Source organism: Elephantulus edwardii, unplaced genomic scaffold, assembly GCF_000299155.1.
Source record: "Elephantulus edwardii isolate Elephantulus edwardi_28Jun2011 unplaced genomic scaffold, EleEdw1.0 scaffold00008, whole genome shotgun sequence".
NCBI lineage: Eukaryota > Metazoa > Chordata > Mammalia > Macroscelidea > Macroscelididae > Elephantulus > Elephantulus edwardii.
The window spans coordinates 793,339-802,163 of record NW_006399758.1 but is presented as its reverse complement, the minus strand read 5'-3'; positions in this window follow the sequence as shown (position 1 = coordinate 802,163).

Sequence of the window (8,825 nt, the reverse complement as noted above, 5' to 3'; positions counted from 1 at the left end):
AAACCTTTTTTTTTAAAAAAAATTTATTTTATTAATTTTAGTGAATATTTACAGAGATTTTGGATTGCCATTCATTCATTGTTGCACTTTTCTCCCTCCCCCCAGTTCGCTCCTCTCTTTGAAAAGTAAAAATTCTTTCATTGGTATAAAATCCCCCTGCAACTCCCCCGCCCCGAGTATACTCCACTATGCAACCTTAATTCTGGAACATATACTTTTATATGTTCCAACACCAGTGTTTAAGATTCCCTCCTGCCCTCTCCAAGTAGGCTGTAGCACTTTCCCGGTAACATTCTTCCCATTGTGGTTTTAAATCTTGTCAAATAGAGAATTTCATGGCATATATCTTTCTTTGATTTGGGTTTTCTTGTCATTGCAACCGGATGTTAATTGTTTAAGGCTCCCTGACCAAAATGAATCTTAAACAAGTTAGGCCCCCCCCCCCCCCCCCCCGCCATGTTGCAAATAGTTTTTTACAATTTTCAGATGCATACAAAACAACTGAAAATAACATGACTTGGATCAGGCCCTTGCTCTCTTTGGACAATTGATTCTTTTTTTTATATACAGAACACAGCTACGTATTCTGCGATATACATTCTCCTCAATGATATTGATAATCTGTTCCCAAATTTGCTAAACTTTAGGGGAGGCTCTGTCCCGAGTATGAGCCAATTGCAGCCTGCGCCTTGAGGGATGCCCCGCCCCAGGCATTCACTCACCAATCGTAGTCTGTGTCTTGTGGGTTGCCACGCCTCGCGCCTGAGTCTGCCAATCGAAACCTAGACCTGGTGAGCTGTCCGCTTCAGGTGTGAGCTCGCCAATAACAGTCTTCGCCTCGAGTGATGCCCCGCCTCGAGCTCGAGCCTACCAATAACAGCGTATTGTGCTGCATCGATCTTTGCTGGGCAGGCGTCGCATGGAGGACGTTCAGTGTGCGGTCTTTTTGGTTCTTGGGCTTCATCTGCGGTGAAGTGGAGTGGAGAGGACCTTCAGTAATGTCCCGAGGAGTGCGCCTTTGCGGCCCAAAGGTATACTCTGGGCGAGGTTGGCAGCCCCGAGCTCTGTGCCCGCTGTGCTCCTCCTGGTCCGTGGCCGTGGACAGGAGGCCTGGCGCTGTGACGGGGTAGCCGGGCGGCTGGCCGGGCCTCGCCCACACCGAGGAGGCCGTGGCCAGGGCCGTCACTGTGGGGATTCACTTCCCCAGCGGCCTCCACAGAACCGCCCGAGGCACGCGTCCGGGTTCGGGGCGCTGAGCGGAGGGCGGGCCCTTCTTGGGGACCGTAGACTGGCAACTGGGGGGGTCCAGTCTGGGAAACTTGCGTCTGAGAGAATTTGGCTCGGGCTGGTGCTGTGCGGTGCGTGTGTGGTCTGTTTATGTAGCACTAGACGACAAAGGTGGAGGATATTTGGAGCAGCCGGTCATTTCCTCGATTACTTATCAGAACTCTGCGTGTGTCTCGGGGCAAGAGGAGTGACGCTGGCCTCTCCTGGGCCTGTGAACTCGTGGCTGTCTTAGTCCAGGCGTGAAAACCCCTTATCTTTGAATGATACGCCTATCTTCTACTTCTTTCTGTTTTTCCATAATGTGTCCTTAATAATTGTAAAGCTTCCTTTAAGTTCAGTGCTAGTAAATGTGCTTGTCTAAATAGTTTTAAAAGTAAACACACCATATACTTACTTTTTTTAAAAAAAAAACTTTTTGGTTTATACTAGTTTACTTGTTTATCACACCAGTTATCTCGCTTTTCCTTAACCCATCACTTCCCCTCCACCCATCAAATTTATGCGACCCCCCCCATCCTCACTCCTGTTCTCCCCGTTCCCCATACACGTTTAGATCCTCATACACGTTTTACTAGATAGCTGTTTCTACAGTAATGATTTTGTACAGTATTTGTCCTTTGGGGACTGAGTTAGTTCACTTGGAATAATGCTCTCCAGTCCGTCACAGGTTAGGTAGGAATTTACAAAACCATTGCTTCTGCGTGCTGCGTAGTATTCCATGGTGTGTAGGTACCATAATTTCTCAATCCATTCCATTGTGCTTGGACATTTGGACTGTTCCATGTACTGGTGATGGTGAATAATGCTGCTGTGAAATGATAACTTTTTCAGCAAATGGTGCTGCTAAAACTGCACTGCTACCTGCAGAAAGCTGAAACAGGATCCACATCTCACATCATACACAAAATTCAACCCAAGGTGGATCAGAGATCTTGGAGTAAAGCCCAAAACCATAAAGTTAATCAGAGACAAACTGGAATCAAGCTTAGAATTTACTTTCTTGACTAACCTTTTTTTTTTTTTAACCGAAAGGAATGGGCCACTTTTTATTGCCCATTTCCTAATCACTCCATGTTTTCTTGCTTCTCAACTGCTTGTGTGACACACTGTCGAATTCTGTGTCATCTTGTTGTTATTGTGTACCATGGGGGTGGGACTGGCCCATAGCTGGACATTCCAGCAGGTTTTTAGAGGCAGTGAATTGCATAAGAGGAGCCCACAGAACTGGCTCCCGCAGAGCAGGTGGTGAGTTTGAACCTTATGCCTTTAGGGTGGCAGTGCAGCACCTTACCACTAGACCACCAGAGTTCCCTGTAATTTCTTAGAGAGTAGAAACCCAAGCCATACATACTTATTTGTATTTCTTTTATTTTATTAGTTTTTATTTCTTTGGTGGGAGTTCAGATGTTGCTATCCTATTTTTTTTTTCTTTTTCTTATGTTGTTCTTTTTTGTTTCCCCTAAATGAGTGAGCTCCAGTTTAGTGATTAAGAATTATGCTGCACCCAAAAGGCACCAACTGCTCCACCAGAGAAAGATGAACAGTCTCCTTTTGTGCAAATTACTATCTTTGAACACCCACTGGAGGGCCAGCTGTGAGTGGTTCCAGCTAAACAGTACATAACAATAACCATGTTCTAGTTTTTTACCTAGTCCTTTTTCTTTTTTTACACATTTACTCTGGGCAGTTATCAGTGCAGGTAACACAGCTTTGCTTGTTGAAAGTGAATAGGCTATGAAACTTTTACTGCAGAAGTTCGAAGACTTGTTGGATTACAACTCAACAAAAGAAAACAGAGGTCCTCACTATTGGACCTGCAGTCAATATTATGATAGATGGAGAAAGGATCTGGAATCAATAGCCTTGGTACCAGCAATCAGGAAATCAGGCAATATATTGCATTGGGTAAATCTATTGTCAGGAACTTCTCTGACATGCTGAAGAGCAGTGATGTCACTTTGATGACTAAGGTGTGCTTGATGTAGGCTGTGGTCATCTCACTCACCTGCTTCACATCAGAGAGCTAGACAATGAATAAGAATGACAAATAAGAACTGATCCCTTTGAGTTGTGGTGTTGGAGAAGAGTACTGACTATCTCATGGACTAGCAAAAGAGCAAATAGATAGTCTTGGGAAAAGTGTAGCCAGAGGGCTCCTTGGAGGCAAAGATGGCAAAGCATGTCTTTCATACTTTGGACAAGTAACTAAGTGAGGCTATTCTTTTGAAGGTGACATGCTTGGAAAGATGGATGGTCAGTGAAGATGAATTGACAAAGTGACTTCAGCTGTGGGTACTTAGTGTGTCAGATGATGAGGATAGCACAGGGTAGGGCAGAATTCAGGTTGGCTGTTCATAGGGTCGCTATGAGTCATACTCAACAGCACCTAACAACAACAACGACAACAACAACAACTATATAGATGAAGGTGAAGATAGTTCTCACTCTTGACTTTCCCTGAGCTCAGTTAAATTCCTTATAACATAAAATAATTTTCTTACTCTTAGGTTCTAATAGCGTTTCTTAGAAATCATAGCATTTTTTCACTGATAGAGTTTTTAAGATCCTATGAATTTATCTTTGTAGTAGTTGTATTAATTACTTATTGCTGTGAAACAGATGACTTTTTACTTTCTTTGTGGATTCTTGATATCCTCCCACGGCTCCTCTGGTCTTTGCTCATTAGTCTTGAAAGCCTCAAATCTGTTCCTGAAATGGTTTTGAAATTCAGGTGGAATAGACTCAAGGTCAAATTTTGGTTACTGTGGATATGATTCAACCTTTTTTAGCTTTAGTTTGAACTTAGCATATGAGTACTTGATACCCTGTTTCACAGTCAGCATCTGGCCTAGTTTTCACAGCTGATACTGAGCTCTTCTACCAATTCTTTCTACAGATATAATCATACTGATTCCTGTGCATACCATCAGGTAAAACCATGTGTATCGTCTGTGTTTATGTTTCCTATAAAAGGTATGGACTAAGGCTCAATGTCAAGAAGACAAAGATTCTCACCACTGGACCAATTGGCAGTGTCAGGATGGATGGTGAAGAGATTGAGATTGTTCACAGCTTCAGTTTGCTCAGCTCCACAGTCAACACTCTTGGCACCAGCAGTCAGGAAATCAAAAAGCATATCGCAATGGGAAAGTCTGCTGTTAGGGACCTCTCTAAAGTACTCAGGAGCAACAGTGTCTCTCTGGAGACTAAGGTGCGCCGGATAGGCCATGGTCTTTGCAATCGCTTGTTATGCGTCAGAGAGTTGGACAATGACTAGGGAGGATAGAAGGAGAGTTGGTGCTTTTGAGCTGTGGTGCTGGAGAAGAGTATTGAATGTACCATGGACTGCCAGGAAAACAAACAGATTCATCTTGGAGAGGATTAAACCAAGCTACTCCTTGGAGGCAAGGATTCTGGGGCTTCGTCTGACGTACTTTGGACATGTTGCCAGGAGGGATGGGTCCTTGGAGAGGGACATCATGCTTGGGAGGGTGGAGGGACAGTGCAGGAGGGGAAGACCCTCTATGAGATGGATTGATTCGGTGACTGGGGTAATCGGGGTGGGTGTGTCGGAGGCAGTGCGGTTGGCGCAGGATAGAGCAGGGTTTAGGGCTGTTGTGCATAGGGTCGCTATGAGTCACAAACGACTCGACGGCACATAACAACAACAACAACAATAAACGGTATTTGCAATAAATTAAATCACTAATTGTACTGAATTCTATCATTCTATTTCTAGCCTCATTTCTGTCACCAAGTTCATGTTTTCTGACTACTGATCCTTTTCCCGTTTCCTAACTTTTGCATTTCAGTCACCCCTTATTATAACATCATATCGAAGCAGCATAAAATAAACATTTGAGAGGACGCTTAACAAAATGAATCAACACAGTGGCTTCAACAGTGAGTTCAAGCACAGCTGCACTGGTAAAGATGACACAGGACCAGGAAGTGTTACATTCAGTGGACATCGGGTCACTGAAAATTGGAACCACTTAGATGACACATAACAAAGGTTTTTGAAGCCTAGGTGTTTGATTGTGACCTACCTGGGTGAGTCTAGCTGAGTTAATCTAGCTAGTTGTTAGGTGCCCTTGAGTTGAGTACAACTTACAGCATCTTTGTGAACAACAGATCTGAACCCTGTGCTATCCACATCATATCTGACTTATTTGAACACATTGCTGCAGTCCCTGAGGCATTCCGTCTGGTTAAGAGTCCTCCTGTCTTTTGTCTCAACCTTTCTAGGCATGATGTCCCTTTTCAAGGACTAGGCTGTCCTAAAATGTGCAAAAAGCTGGAGTCAGAAAATCAAAGGGGCCGAACTCACTCAGCATTTCTTAAGCTCAAAGAACTGAAGAGGAAATTCAAGCCTGGAGTTGCAATACTTAAGGATGCTTTGGGCAGAATATTTAGTGATCTTGCAGGTATTAAAAGAAGATGGAAAGAGTATACAGAGTCATTATACCAAAATGAATTGGCAGACACAGAAGAATTTAATGAAACAACATATGAGCAAGAGCCTGTGATGATGAAGGAAGAAATTCAGACTGCTTTGAAAGAATTGGCTAAGAATTAGGCCCCAGGAATTGATGGTATACCAGTTGACATATGAAGGAAGAAGTTCAGACTGCTTTGAAAAAATTGGCTAAGAATAAGGCCCCAGGAATTGATGGTATACCAATTGACATATTTCAGCTAACATGCTGCCCTACATATGCTCACCAAGTTGTGCCAAGAAATCTGGAGAACAACCACTTGGCCAGCTGACTGGAAGAATCTGTATTTGTTCCCATTCCAAAGAAAGGTGATCCCACAGAGTATGAAAATTATTGAACAGTATCATTGATACCACATGTGAGCAAGATTCAAGATTATCCAAAAACAACTGGAATAGCACATCAACAGAGAACTACCAGAAGTGCAGGCTGGGTTTAGAAGGGGTCGTGGTACTAGGCCTGTTGTAGCTAATGTTAGATGGATCTTGGCTGAAAGCAGGGAGTACCAGAAGAATATCTGTCTTTGTTTCATTGATTACACAAAGACATTTTACTGTATGGATCATAACAAACTGTGGCTAACTCTGAGAAGAATGGGAATCCCAGAATACTTGATTGTGCTAATGCGAAACCTATACTTGGGCCAGGAGGGAGTCGTCAGAACAGAGCAGAGAAACAGTGCATGGTTCAGAATTGGAAAGGGTGTATGCCAGAGCTGCATCCGGTCTCCGTACCTTTTCAGTCTTTATGCAGAACAGATTATCTGGGAGGCTGGGCTCTATGAGGAGAGCTCTGTCATCAGGATTGGAGAAAAAAATCAACAATCTGCATTATACAGATGCTGAAACTGAGGAGGACCTGAAGCGCTTGCTGTGGAAGGTCAGGGACTGCAGTCTTCAGTATGGTTTGAGGCTCAATATCAAGCAAACAAAGATTCTCACCACTGGACCAATTGACAGCATCATAATGAATGTTGAAGAGATTGAGATTGTTTATGGTTTTGGTTTGCTTGGCTCCACAGTCAACACTCTTGGCACTAGCAGCCAGGAAATTAAAAGACATATTGTGATGGGAAAGTCTGCCGTTAGAGACCTCTCTAAAGTACTGAAGTGCAACAGTGTCAGTCTGGAGACTTAAGGTGCGCCTGATACAAGCCATGGTCTTTGCAATCACTTGCTATGCATCAGAGAGCTGGATAATGACTGGGGATGATAGGAGAATTGATGCCTTTGAGCCGTGGTAGTGGAGAAGAGTATTGAATATACAATGGACTGCTAAGAAAATGAATAGGTTTGTCCTGGAGAGGGTGAAGGCGGGTTGCTACTTGGAGGCAAGGATTCTGAAGCTTCATCTGACATACTTTGGACATGTTGCAAGGAGGGATCAGTCCTTGGAGAGGGACGTCATTCTTGGGAGGGTAGAGGGATGGCGCAGGAAGGAAGACGGTCGATGAGATGGATTGATTCAGTGACTGGGGTAGTGGGGATGGGTTGTGTTGGAGATGGTGAGATTGGCGCAGGATAGGGCAGAGTTTAGGGCTGTTGTACATCGGGTCGCTACGAGTTGCAGATGACTCGACAGTACATAACAACAAAAATGATAATAATGCCCTAATTATGTAAGGAATATTGTCATCTTTACCTCTAAGAAGTATTCAGGCTGGACATTTTCTAAGACATTTCCAAGACTATTTGCTCTTTTGGCAGTCCATAAGATATTCAGTACTCCAGTACCACAGTTCAAAGGCATTATTTTTCTGTCATCCTTTTTCATTGTCCATCTCTCAGATGCATGACAAGTGAATGAAAAGACCATTGCTTTCATTAGCACACTTTAGTCTTCAAACTGGTATCATTGTTTCTCAGTAATTTGGAGAAGTCCCTGATTACAGACATTCACATTACAATACATCTCGATTTCCCGATTGTTGGTACTGAGTGTTGATTATGGATTTAAGTAAAATGAAATCCTTGACAGTTTCAATCTTCTCCATCTATCATTATGTTGCTTTTTTAGTTCAGTGGTAATGACTTTTGTTTTCTTTGCGTTGAAATATAATCCTTATTGAAGGCCATGTTCTTTGATCTGCTGCTGCGAGCACTTCAAGTCCTCCTCCTCTTCAGCAGCTAAAGTAGTGTCATCTACATAATGCAGGTTGTTGTTCCTCCAGTCCTGATGCTACATTGTTTTTCACAAAATCGAGCTTCTCAAATGATTTGCTCAGCATTGGATTGAGTAAGTATGGAGAAAGCATACAGTCTTTACATATGTTGTTGTTAAGTGCTGTCAAGTTATAGATGACTCATAGCTACCCTGTAAAGACCTGAACACTTGTATAACTTTCATTGTTGCTCTAAGTTCATGTAGTTTCTGGGAGCAAGCTATTTCGGAAGTGGATACCATTCTTGCTTCTAAGCCTGTTTTAATCTGGGAGCTCCACCAAACATTATCCACCATGGGTAACCATTATCACATTTGACATATCAGTGTTACATTGTTTAGCATCACAGTAATCATGAGTTACCCATGTACAGCAAATTGACAGACTGGTGCTAGATACCATGTAGAGGAATGTTTGAGCTTATGTATACCTTTCTTAATTTTAAAGCATGGAATATTCTGTTACTCTGAACAAAGCTTCTTGGTCTAGGTATAGATTTTGTATGAGCATAATAAAGTGTTCTGAAATTGCCATTCATCTCAATGTTAGCCATAGTTGGTTATGGTGCACACAGTCAAATGCCTTGGCATAGTCAATAAGACATAGATAGACATTCTTCTGGTATTCTTTGCTTTGTGCCAGAATTCATCTGACATCATCAGTGATATTCCTGGTGCCACAACTTCTTTTAAATCCAGCTTGATCTTCTGGCAATTCTCTTTCAATGTACTAGTAATTTTTGGATGATCATAAGCAATACTTTGCCTGCATGTGATAAAAATGATGATCCAACAGAATGTGGAAATTACTGAACAATATTCTTATGAATATTCCATCTTTCTATCTGTGTTTCATTGACTATGCAAAGGCATTTGACT